This window comes from Hyperolius riggenbachi, chromosome 9 (genome assembly GCF_040937935.1).
Source record: "Hyperolius riggenbachi isolate aHypRig1 chromosome 9, aHypRig1.pri, whole genome shotgun sequence".
Lineage (NCBI taxonomy): Eukaryota > Metazoa > Chordata > Amphibia > Anura > Hyperoliidae > Hyperolius > Hyperolius riggenbachi.
Window position 1 is genome coordinate 3,071,201 of NC_090654.1, and position 12,440 is coordinate 3,083,640.

Genomic DNA, 12,440 nt, shown 5'->3' on the forward strand with positions numbered 1-12,440 from the left:
TCCCCCCGAACAACCACTTTATGGGTTTCCCAAACTGTTAATGGGGATATATCATCAGTGTTGTTGTCTCTAAAGAAGTGAGTCAGAGTTCTGTCTATTTTTTTATGTATTTCAGGGTCAGCTAGGAGTAGAGGATTCAATCTCCAATTGAATTGTTTGTTTCTATACATTGGGAACGAAATAGTCATGTATACAGGAGCATGGTCGGAGATGTCAATAGTACCAATCGAGGCATCCCTAACCAAGTCCAGGTCTGGTTGTGTTATGAACAGGTAGTCTATTCTGGAGTAGCGTCTGGCTGGGTCAGAGTAATATGTGTAGTCCCTTCCCTGTGGATGGAAGATCCGCCATGTATCCAAGAGGGATAGCTCTTTTAGCCTTGATTTGATTGTTTTTAATGCTTTGTAGGGGAGGGTCAAGTGTCCTGTAGAGGTATCAATAATGGGGAGTAGCGGTATGTTGAGGTCCCCTCCCAGGAGTATCATCCCCTTTGCAAACGTGTGCAGTGTGTTTAATGTTTTTAGGATAAAGCTGAGCTGGCCAATGTTTGGGGCATAAATGTTGGCAATCGTGACATCTCTCGTGCCAATAGTTCCTTTAAGGAATATATAACGGCCTTCTGGATCTGTCAGAATCTCTTGTTTCTGAAATAGGCACGTGGAACTAAGGAGTATGGAGACTCCTTTGGTTTTAGATTGCGGGTTAGTAGCATAGTAGTGAGTCTTATAGTGTTTGTCTGTCAGTCTAGGGACTGAGTGTGTCTTAAAGTGAGTCTCCTGCAACAACGCAATGGAGACTTTCTCTCTGTGTAGTTTGTACAGGAGCTGGGAACGTTTCTGGGGAGTGTTAAGCCCATGTACGTTGTGTGAGCTAATTTTCCAGTTGGTTTTTGCATCTAGGTTCTGTGTTTGTGTCGCCATTATGTTAGTGGAGAAGTATTGGTGCACCCCGAAAAGGATAAGCCCCAGAATCAGGGCAGCGGGTCTGTGAACCCAAGGGTGCATTCGGATCAGTCAGGGTAGGTATAGTACTGACTGAGTAGGGAGTCCGATTGGAGTCAGTTACGCAGCCTATCAAGGGTGCGCACTGGGTGGGGAGTGTGTAACCGGTCTAGGGATGGAGTGAGTGGCGTACCCTTTCTCACCCAGTCCCCTCGGCCTGAAAAGTGGAGGTACTAGAAGCCTTGTTCTAGGTAGGGTACTTTATGTCCTAGGCAGTAGCTTGTCTAGTAGCTAGTCTATGTGGAACCAAAATGTATATTAAACCTTATGTCAACTTAATATGACGTATACATTCAAGCAATACATTTCGAAACAAACTTATGTTTTCCTTCTAATTTTAAGCTAATTTTCGCTGTGGAATACCTGGAGCAGTGTATTAGCTTATTATCAGCAGGATGGGGCATAAACAGTGGGGTTAGTACATTTCACTTTTAGGCAGAGTGAGTCAAAACCTGTATGGAAGTAAGATGTTAGATTATGAACAGTCATATATGTTACACTTATTGGTTTGAACACTAGATATATCTAGTATGTATGCATATTCCGCTAAGTAAGTGATGTAGTTCTAGGTTTTTCCAGGTATGGTACTTTGAAATAGTGGGCTTAAGTTAGGTACAAGTGGGGGATGTTTATGCCTTTTGAGTCCAAGAGATAGGCCTTTGCCTGCTCCGGGTATGGCTGATGGGGAGTTGATTCTGTGGACTGTTCGGGGGTGTATGGGTAGTAAACCGGATCAGCAGGTTACGACTTTATAGGTTGGGTAAAGAAGGCAGGTTGAAAGTGGAATTACAGTTCCCGTCACCTAAGGAAGGAAAACATGTTAGCAGTACGTCTTATGGGGACAGGCGATCAAGGGGGGAAAATAAAGTTACCCGGGTGTTCAAGGAAGTTCGTCTTCTTGATTTTGGGATGGAGATGGTGGTTTGGGGTGTCTTGAGGATGAACGTAGGTTCCTCCGTTCAAATTCTTTCAGACGTTGGAGTTTAGGGGCCTTGTCGCGTGCTCGGCCGGAGGTGGATTTGATGGAGCCTTCATCTGAGTCTGAAGTGGACGGGCGCCGCTGCTTGCGTCTGTCAGGAGGCTGTGGAGGTTCAATCTCCGTATACCAATCCGGAATTTTAGGTTTTGGGATCTTGAAGGTTAGGCAAAAGTCTGGTAAGTCGGAGGGGACCCTCAGGTTTGCTGTTTTCCCATTCTTTGTGGCGGAAAGGCAGAAAGGAAATCGCCATCTGTAGATTATATTCCGTTGACGCAGTTCTTCTATCAGCGGCTTTAATATGCGCCTGTTCTGTAGGGTTATTGGCGAGAGGTCCTGAAAGAGTTTTATCTCAGTTTCATTAAAGTATATTGCATCTTGTGTTCTTGCTTTTTGCATAATCTCCTCTTTTAGGCCAAAGCTCTGCAGGCAACAGATTATGTCTCTGGGTGGATCATCGTCTGACTTGCGGGGCCTGAGGGCTCTGTGGGCTCGATCCATTAGGATTGGAGAGTCTGCATCTTTATCAAGAAGGTTATTAAAAATAGAAAGCAGTGCTGACCTGATTTGTTCCGTGGCGACCGATTCCGGAACGCCTCTTACTCGGATGTTATGTCTCCGACCTCTATTATCCAGGTCCTCAAGCTTGCGGTTGAAGGAAATCATTTTCGTGTCCTGGGCTGCGGAGTTTTTCTGCAGGGTGTCAACTTTCTGCAGGAGGTCTCCATCTTGTCTCTCAAGGGAAGTCATTCTTGTGGCTAGACTGGTAACCTCTTCTTTCAGGTCGGAGATAGCGGCTGTAAAAGTACGTTTGATGTCTGCCGCGATAGCTTGCATGATGGTTGTGGTGGGCATATCGCGGAGCATGTCTACTACTATTCCGCCTTCGGGTAATTCTTCCAAGTGGTGAGTTTCTGTTGCATCTTTGTCTGAGGACGGAGCGGGCGCCATGTTGGATGCGGTGTGCGTGGTAGGCCCAATCTTCCGTGGACGAAATATCTCCGGGATTTGGAGATTTGGCTGTGTCCCTTGATCGCCGGGGGGTTTAGGATGAGACATATGGTCGCGTGGTTCCTGGGTTCTGCGCTAGGTGTGAGTTTAGGGCCGATTGCGGGGAACTGGTGAGGGAGCTCGTCTCTCAAGCGGCCATCTTGCTCCGGCGTTAAACCACGCCCCAGGAATAATTATTTCAATTACAAGTTATTTTAAGAGAAGAGAACTTTGGAGTGTAACAGTAACTGAGTGGCTGGAAGATCAGACTTTGGTTACAGATCAGGAGACATATCTCTATCTCTGAGAAAATAATATTTATTCATATAACAGGCAGGGCACAGCAGAGTTTACTGAGGAGGGGGGTGCACCAGTCATATATATATATATATTTATACGGCAAAGTCCCCATTATCTGCAACTCAGGCAAGCCAAAAAAAGTATTTTGCCCTTGTTCAAACAACTGATAAGACGCAGCTCGAGTCAATCCAACAGTTGTATTGACTTCTTATCAGTTGTGTGAAAAATAGCAAAATACTTTTTTTAGATGTTTCAAGTTCAACCTGTTTCCCAACAAAAGCTGTGTGACAATTGTGCTGCACATAAGGCTGCTGCTGAGCGTGTGTATGGGGGCTTAACAGACAAGTCTGGCAGATAGTTGGACAGATAGTTGGTAGGTGTGTATGAACCTTCCCCTAACTCCTAGTGGCTGTACGGCGTCCATGCGCGGCTCCTGGCAGGTCAGGTGACACGTAGAGTTGGGCCGAACCTCCGATTTTAGGTTCGCGAACCTGGTTCGCGAACTTCCGCGGAAGGTTCGGTTCGCGTTAAAGTTCGCGAACCGCAATAGACTTCAATGGGGATGCGAACTTTGAAAAAAAAAAATAATTATGCTGGCCACAAAAGTGATGGAAAAGATGTTTCAAGGGGTCTAACACCTGGAGGGGGGCATGGCGGAGTGGGATACATGCCAAAAGTCCCGGGGAAAAATCTGGATTTGACGCAAAGCAGCGTTTTAAGGGCAGAAATCACATTGAATGCTAAATGACAGGCCTAAAGTGCTTTCAAACATCTTGCATGTGTATACATCAATCAGGTAGTGTAATTAAGGTACTGCTTCACACTGACACACCAAACTCACCGTGTAACGCACCGCAAACAGCTGTTTGTGTAGTGACGGCCGTGCTGGACTGGTGCGCACCATGGCGAGAGTGCAGGTTTTGGTGGCTTTACAGCCCATATGGTCGCCTGGCTGATGTAGCTGAATGACAGAACAGTGACTGTCCAGCTGATCAAATTTGGTCTGACCACAATGAGGCAACGACCTTATTATCGTGGGTGTGCCCCCCGAGACACTCATCTAGGCGCCGGTCATTGCTTCATTGTGATACGCAAGCCCCTTCACCACGGCAAGGTAATGATCACGAAGGGGAATGGGCGCATGTACATGCCTTTTCTTTTGTTGTTGCAGCTGCCCGCAGTGCAGCCAGAGAAATTAGGCAGTCATGTACACGCACCAGAAAAATTATTACAGCGGCCGCTGCTAGCAGCGGCCTAAAAAATTCAGCAATCCGCCTGGAGTCCCGGACCCTGTTGGTGGTGGCGGAGAAGGTAGTCAAGCGGCCTGCAGGCAGACATGCTGTGTGGAGGGACTGGGAGCGACTTAGTCTTCTTGGGGCAGGCCAGGCAGCCAGTCACACGGCGTGCAGGCAGAGATGCTGTGTGTGCAGGGACTGACTTAGTCTTGGGGTGGGCAGCAGCCCTCCGGGATCCATGCCTCATTCATTTTGATAAAGGTGAGGTACTTAACACTTTTGTGACTTAGGCGACTTCTCTTCTCTGTGACAATGCCTCCAGCTGCGCTGAAGGTCCTTTCTGACAGGACGCTTGCGGCAGGGCAGGAGAGAAGTTGGATGGCAAATTGGGACAGCTCTGGCCACAGGTCAAGCCTGCGCACCCAGTAGTTCAAGGGTTCCTCATCGCTGTTCACAGCAGTGTCTACATCCACACTTAAGGCCAGGTAGTCGGCTACCTGCCGTTCCAGGCGTTGGTGGAGGGTGGATCCGGAAGGGCTACGGCGAGGCGTTGGACTAAAGAACGTCCGCATGTCCGACATCACCATGAGATCGCTGGAGCGTCCTGTCTTTGACTGCGTGGACACGGGAGGAGGATTAGTGGCAGTGGTACCTTGCTGGCGTTGTGCCGTCACATCACCCTTAAAGGCATTGTAAAGCATAGTTGACAGCTGGTTCTGCATGTGCTGCATCCTTTCCACCTTCCGGTGAGTTGGTAACAGGTCCGCCACTTTGTGCCTGTACCGAGGGTCTAGTAGTGTGGCCACCCAGTACAGCTCATTCCCCTTGAGGTTTTTTATACGGGGGTCCCTCAACAGGCAGGACAGCATAAAAGACGACATCTGCACAAAGTCGGATCCAGTACCCTCCATCTCCTCTTGCTCTTCCTCAGTGACGTCAGGTAAGTCAACCTCAGGTGGCCATCCCATTGCTGTTTGTGCCTTTTCTCCAGGTGCCTTCGTAAGGCACTTGTCCCTACGTGAGTGTTGGCCTTTCCACGGCTCAATTTTTGTTGGCAGAGCGAACAGATGGCTTTGGTCCGATCTGAGGCACACACATTAAAACATTTCCACACCGCTGAGCCACCCTGGGATGTGGGCACTATGGGGACCTCAGCAGTTGATGCTGAAGGGCAAGTTGGCTGGCTGTACATAGGTGGCGATACATGGTGCCGGACTCTGCCACCAGCTGTTTCTGACAAAGAGCTGCCCCAGCTTCTTTCAGCAACTTCTCTCCTCCTACTACTCTCTGACTCCCCCTCTGAACTGTCCCCCTCTTCATCTCCTCTATTGGGAACATACAGAGGATCCCTATTACCGTCATCATCGTAGTCATCCTGCCCAGCTTCGCTTGCCTCAGACAAATCCAAACTTGCACCATCAGTAGGTCCTTCATCCTCCTGACACGTTACATCCATAGTGTTGCCGCGTAACTCAGACATATTAGCTGGTGAAAATCCATCTGGCTGTAACAACAATGGCTGTGCATCAGTGATTTCAACACTAAATAATTCTTGCGAAGTGTCAAATGCAGCGGAAGTGGTGCTAGTAGTAGCGCTGGTGGCTGAGCAAGATGAGGTGTTCTGTGTCGCTAAATACTCAACCACGTCCTGACAATCTTGGGAGGTGATGGGACGTGCCTTCTTCCGAGCACTGTACTGTGGGCCAGGTCCACACGAAATTACATTTACACGACCTCGCGCAGACCTGCCGGGTGGCCTTCCTCTGGCTCTGGCACTACCTCTTCCTCTACCTGTTTTGTCCATATCGGGTATGCACGGAGTGGTATATCACACTGCGTGCACTCACGTAGGTAGGTGGGTTCACTTAACTGCACAGGTATGCGCACTGATGCGGTGGGTTCACTAAACAGAACAGGTATACAGTGGCGGGTTCACAGAACAGGTATGCAGTGGCAGGTTCACTGAACACAACAGGTATGCAGTGGCGGGTATACTGAACAGGTATACACTGGCGGGTCCACTGAACAGAACAGGTATGCAGTGGCGGGTTCACTAAACAGAACAGGTATACAGTGGCGGGTTCACTAAACAGAACAGGTATACAGTGGCGGGTTCACAGAACAGGTATGCAGTGGCAGGTTCACTGAACACAACAGGTATGCAGTGGCGGGTTCACTGAACAGGTATACAGTGGCAGGTCCACTGAACAGAACAGGTATGCAGTGGCGGGTTCACTAAACAGAACAGGTATACAGTGGCGGGTTCACTAAACAGAACAGGTATACAGTAGCGGGTTCACTAAACAGAACAGGTATACAGTGGCGGGTTCACAGAACAGGTATGCAGTGGCAGGTTCACTGAACACAACAGGTATGCAGTGGCGGGTTCACTGAACAGGTATACAGTGGCGGGTCCACTGAACAGAACAGGTATACAGTGGCAGGTTCACTGAACAGGTATACAGTGGCGGGTCCACTGAACAGAACAGGTATGCAGTGGCGGGTTCACTAAACAGAACAGGTATACAGTGGCGGGTTCACTGAACAGGTATACAGTGGCGGGTCCACTGAACAGAACAGGTATGCAGTGGCGGGTTCACTAAACAGAACAGGTATACAGTGGCGGGTTCACTAAACAGAACAGGTATGCAGTGGCGGGTTCACTGAACAGGTATACAGTGGCGGGTCCACTGAACAGAACAGGTATGCAGTGGCGGGTTCACTAAACAGAACAGGTATACAGTGGCGGGTTCACTAAACAGAACAGGTATACAGTGGCGGGTTCACAGAACAGGTATGCAGTGGCAGGTTCACTGAACACAACAGGTATGCAGTGGCGGGTTCACTGAACAGGTATACAGTGGCGGGTCCACTGAACAGAACAGGTATGCAGTGGCGGGTTCACTAAACAGAACAGGTATACAGTGGCGGGTTCACTAAACAGAACAGGTATACAGTGGCGGGTTCACAGAACAGGTATGCAGTGGCAGGTTCACTGAACACAACAGGTATGCAGTGGCGGGTTCACTGAATAGGTATACAGTGGCGGGTCCACTGAACAGAACAGGTATGCAGTGGCGGGTTCACTAAACAGAACAGGTATACAGTGGCGGGTTCACTAAACAGAACAGGTATACAGTGGCGGGTTCACAGAACAGGTATGCAGTGGCAGGTTCACTGAACACAACAGGTATGCAGTGGCGGGTTCACTGAACAGGTATACAGTGGCGGGTCCACTGAACAGAACAGGTATGCAGTGGCGGGTTCACTGAACAGGTATACAGTGGCGGGTCCACTGAACAGAACAGGTATGCAGTGGCGGGTTCACTAAACAGAACAGGTATACAGTGGCGGGTTCACAGAACAGGTATGCAGTGGCAGGTTTACTGAACACAACAGGTATGCAGTGGCGGGTTCACTGAACAGGTATACAGTGGCGGGTCCACTGAACAGAACAGGTATGCAGTGGCGGGTTCACTAAACAGAACAGGTATACAGTGGCGGGTTCACTAAACAGAACAGGTATACAGTGGCGGGTTCACTAAACAGAACAGGTATACAGTGGCAGGTTCACAGAACAGGTATGCAGTGGCAGGTTCACTGAACACAACAGGTATGCAGTGGCGGGTTCACTGAACAGGTATACAGTGGCGGGTCCACTGAACAGAACAGGTATGCAGTGGCGGGTTCACTAAACAGAACAGGTATACAGTGGCGGGTTCACTAAACAGAACAGGTATACAGTGGCGGGTTCACAGAACAGGTATGCAGTGGCAGGTTCACTGAACACAACAGGTATGCAGTGGCGGGTTCACTGAACAGGTATACAGTGGCGGGTCCACTGAACAGAACAGGTATGCAGTGGCGGGTTCACTAAACAGAACAGGTATACAGTGGCGGGTTCACTGAACAGGTATACAGTGGCGGGTCCACTGAACAGAACAGGTATGCAGTGGCGGGTTCACTAAACAGAACAGGTATACAGTGGCGGGTTCACTGAACAGGTATACAGTGGCGGGTCCACTGAACAGAACAGGTATGCAGTGGCGGGTTCACTAAACAGAACAGGTATACAGTGGCGGGTTCACTAAACAGAACAGGTATGCAGTGGCGGGTTCACTGAACAGGTATACAGTGGCGGGTCCACTGAACAGAACAGGTATACAGTGGCGGGTCCACTGAACAGAACAGGTATGCAGTGGCGGGTTCACTAAACAGAACAGGTATACAGTGGCGGGTTCACAGAACAGGTATGCAGTGGCAGGTTCACTGAACACAACAGGTATGCAGTGGCGGGTTCACTGAACAGGTATACAGTGGCGGGTCCACTGAACAGAACAGGTATGCAGTGGCGGGTTCACTGAACAGGTATACAGTGGCGGGTCCACTGAACAGAACAGGTATGCAGTGGCGGGTTCACTGAACAGGTATGCAGTGGTGGGTTCACAGAACAGGTATGCAGTGGTGGGTTCACAGCATAGGTATGCAGTGGTGGGTTCAATGAACAGGTATACAGTGGCGGGTCCACTGAACAGAACAGGTATGCAGTGGCAGGTTCACTGAACAGGTATGCAGTGGTGGGTTCACAGCACAGGTATGCAGTGGTGGGTTCACAGCACAGGTATGCAGTGGTGGGTTCACAGCACAGGTATGCAGTGGTGGGTTCACAGAACAGGTATGCAGCCAGACAGGAACAAGTTAAGCCTAACTAATCTTTCCCTGAGAGACAGTCTGCAGCAGCTCGCCCTACTCTCACTAACGCAGGCAGCACACGAGTGACCGTAATGGCCGCCGCTGCCTGCCTTATATAAGGGGGGGTGGGGCTCCAGGGGCTAGTGTAGCCTAATTGGCTACACTGGGCCTGCTGACTGTGATGTAGAGGGTCAAAGTTGACCCTCCATGTGCATTATGGGGCGAACCGAACTTCCGCAAAGGTTCGCCTGCGGGACGCGAACGCGAACCACTGAAGTTCGCATGGAACCGTTCGCAGGCGAACCGTTCGGCCCAACTCTAGTGACACGCTGGAAGCCGTACGCTACAGGAAGCTTGGAAGATGTCCTTGGAGGCAGTAAGTCGGTAAGTATTTATTGCTTTGTTACTGCAGGGGGGGGGGGGGTTATTGGGGGGAGGGGGGGGGGGTATTGGGGGGAGGGGGGTGTATTCCTTTTGAGCAGGCAACCGGCAAGCACATGAATCCAGCATCAGGCCATCCCCATCAGTGCCGAATACTGGGGACATTGCTGCATATATAAAATCGTGTGTGTGTGTGGGGTGTAATTTTTTTTCCTGCTTTTAGGGTATAAAAGTGTTCTTTTTTAAATGCACTGCTTTTAGTTTCTAAAATCCAGAAATAATCATACCGCCAGGGGGGTTAAAGCGGACCCAAATCAAACATTTTTTTAATTCAAAATATTTAGTTGCAGCACTCTGACACACACAAAGATAATAAACACTCCTCCAAGCCTATGAGCATTTCAGTGCATGCTTTTCACCCTTCTCTTTCCATAACTAGGGTTATACAGGTGGCAGCCATTAGCAATTCCTCCATTGCCAGACACCTCCTACTCCACCAGTCTGCCGGATTCTGATTTGAAAGGAAGGGAGGGGTTTCTCCAATAAATGGAAAATATTTTATATTTGTCATCATGCAGCTGAAAAAAGGTGTCACAGGAGCCCTGGTGGCTGGAACGCGAAATGCCTTCCAAACGGTTCCAGCGCACAGATCGTGCAAACTGTGGTCGCAGTCAATGCGCAGAAACCGTTGGGAATTGGCCGCAGACAAACCAGAAGGGAGCCTGTGGGTTATGGAAATACACTTCACACACTATTTCAGGGTATATCTGCCACCACCACTGGTATGGGCCAGTGGTCCCTACCGACTGACTGACTGATCCTGCAAATAAAGGGGTTAAAACACGCTGTATCCTGTCTAGATATCAATAATAGTAGCAACTCCTCAGAGACCTGAGTTCAGTTTCTGTGTATGGCTGTATAGCAGGTGTAGCGGAACAGTAAACGACTTTGTTAAAGCCTTTATTTACGTGCAATATAAATAATTAATATATACAGAAAATTGTTAAAATCAACAATTATAGAGACAAATGATAACACAGTATAAAAGAAACTAAAAGGGATAAAAAATACTTAGATTTGCGGAAAGATGCCCTTTTGTGGGAAACACTTGTAGAGTTCCTTTTGTTTCAGCTTAAAGTTCAGAGTTCAGACCAGGTGGATGCCAGCATATCCTCAAGCTGGCACAGATGTGATCAAGATGGAGTTTCAAGGTGGAGGACACTTGCGTTTCAGCCTGTCACTAGTTTTATCACCCATCGCTGCGGGGAGTGGCTATGACAGGCACAAGTCCCGCCTCGGGAGGATGGAGCAGGGGCTGTCCCATCCTTACAGACCCTCAGACTGGCAGAATTCTAGTTCGGCCCATCTTGGGGTGCACGTGGGAGCAGGTAAAACCTATACCGCATATTCACACTCAGCATGATTGTACGAATCCTAGGACATGAAATATGACAGGTCTATCATGAGAATTTACCCCCCGTCTCTTCAAACCCATATTGCTATGAGAGTTTAGGGGACAGAGTTCTGGGAAGTTCACAGAACCAGCACCGGGACTCATGCTACACTTTCCCCACATTTGGCGAAGCTGCCATCTCAGGAACCCCAGAAATATGACAGATCTGGGAAGTTATGGATTATGCTATGAGCCTCAGGTCATTCACGGTGTGTGCTGGCAGCTGCCTTCCCTTTGATCCTTTCCAGGGAGCAAGGTGTCAAGACCCCCCGGGGATTCGTAGCCTGCCTGGCTGAATCTAGGCCTCCTTATCAGAGCGAAACAGCTGGCATATCCTCTGAGAGGGGCCATTAGCTCTCCAGGGGGCCGGGGAACCAGCTTGTTACAGCTAGGTGTTAAACGCAATTAACTTCCTTTCCCAGAACTGTCTATCTTAAAACCAAAGTTTGCCATTCTGAGCCCTGCAATAGATGTGCGATCGATTGCGGTGATCAGAAACGACTGCTGGATCTGTGATTTTTATGCGTTTTGGACGACTGGGCGTCGCCTGGTGTCACAAAAGGCTGCTATTTATTATTATAATTTAGAAAATACATTTTATTTCTGAAATCTTGTATTTTTTATTTGGGTCCACTTTAAGTCACACTGTCCATCCAATTATATGCGGAGCCTGTTATAAAAACAAATTGAGCGACCAAACATCAGTTGTAGCCAGGGATCAGCTAACCAACCAGCAGGGGGAGACATCAGAGGCCATCGCTCAGCAAGGTCCTCAGCTTGTTCAGCCTCTGACCAATCTATGATCATCTGCCCCATCTGTTCATCAAAGCAAGAAAATATATACTGTCTGGATACCAAATACATGTTTCACCATATACATTCCACCACCCAGGGAGCCTACATGGCCTAGTGGGAGGAGCAGAGCAGCTAATTGGATGACTTACATAGTCTAGCGGGAGGAGCAGACCAATTAGTTTAAGGACCCACATGGCCTAGTGGGAGGAACAGACCAGCTAATTGGAGGACCAACATAGCTTTGTGGGAGGAGCAGAGCAGCTAACTGAAGGACCGTCATGGCCTAGCGGGAGGGGGCGGAGCAGAGCAGCTAATTGAAGGACATACATGGCCTAGCGGGAGGAGCAGAGCAGCTAATTGGAGGACCGACATGGCCTAATGGGAGGAGCAGAGCAGCTATTTGGAGGACCGACATGGTCTAGTGGGAGGAGCAGAGCAGCTAATTGGAGGACTTACATAGTCTACTAGGAGGAGCAGAGCAGCTAATTGAAAGACATACATGGCCTAGTGGGAGGAGCAGAGCAGCTAATTGAAGGACATACATGGTCTAGTGGGAGGAGCAGAGCAGCTAATTGAAGGACATACATGGCTTAGTGGGAGGAGCAGAGAAGCTAATT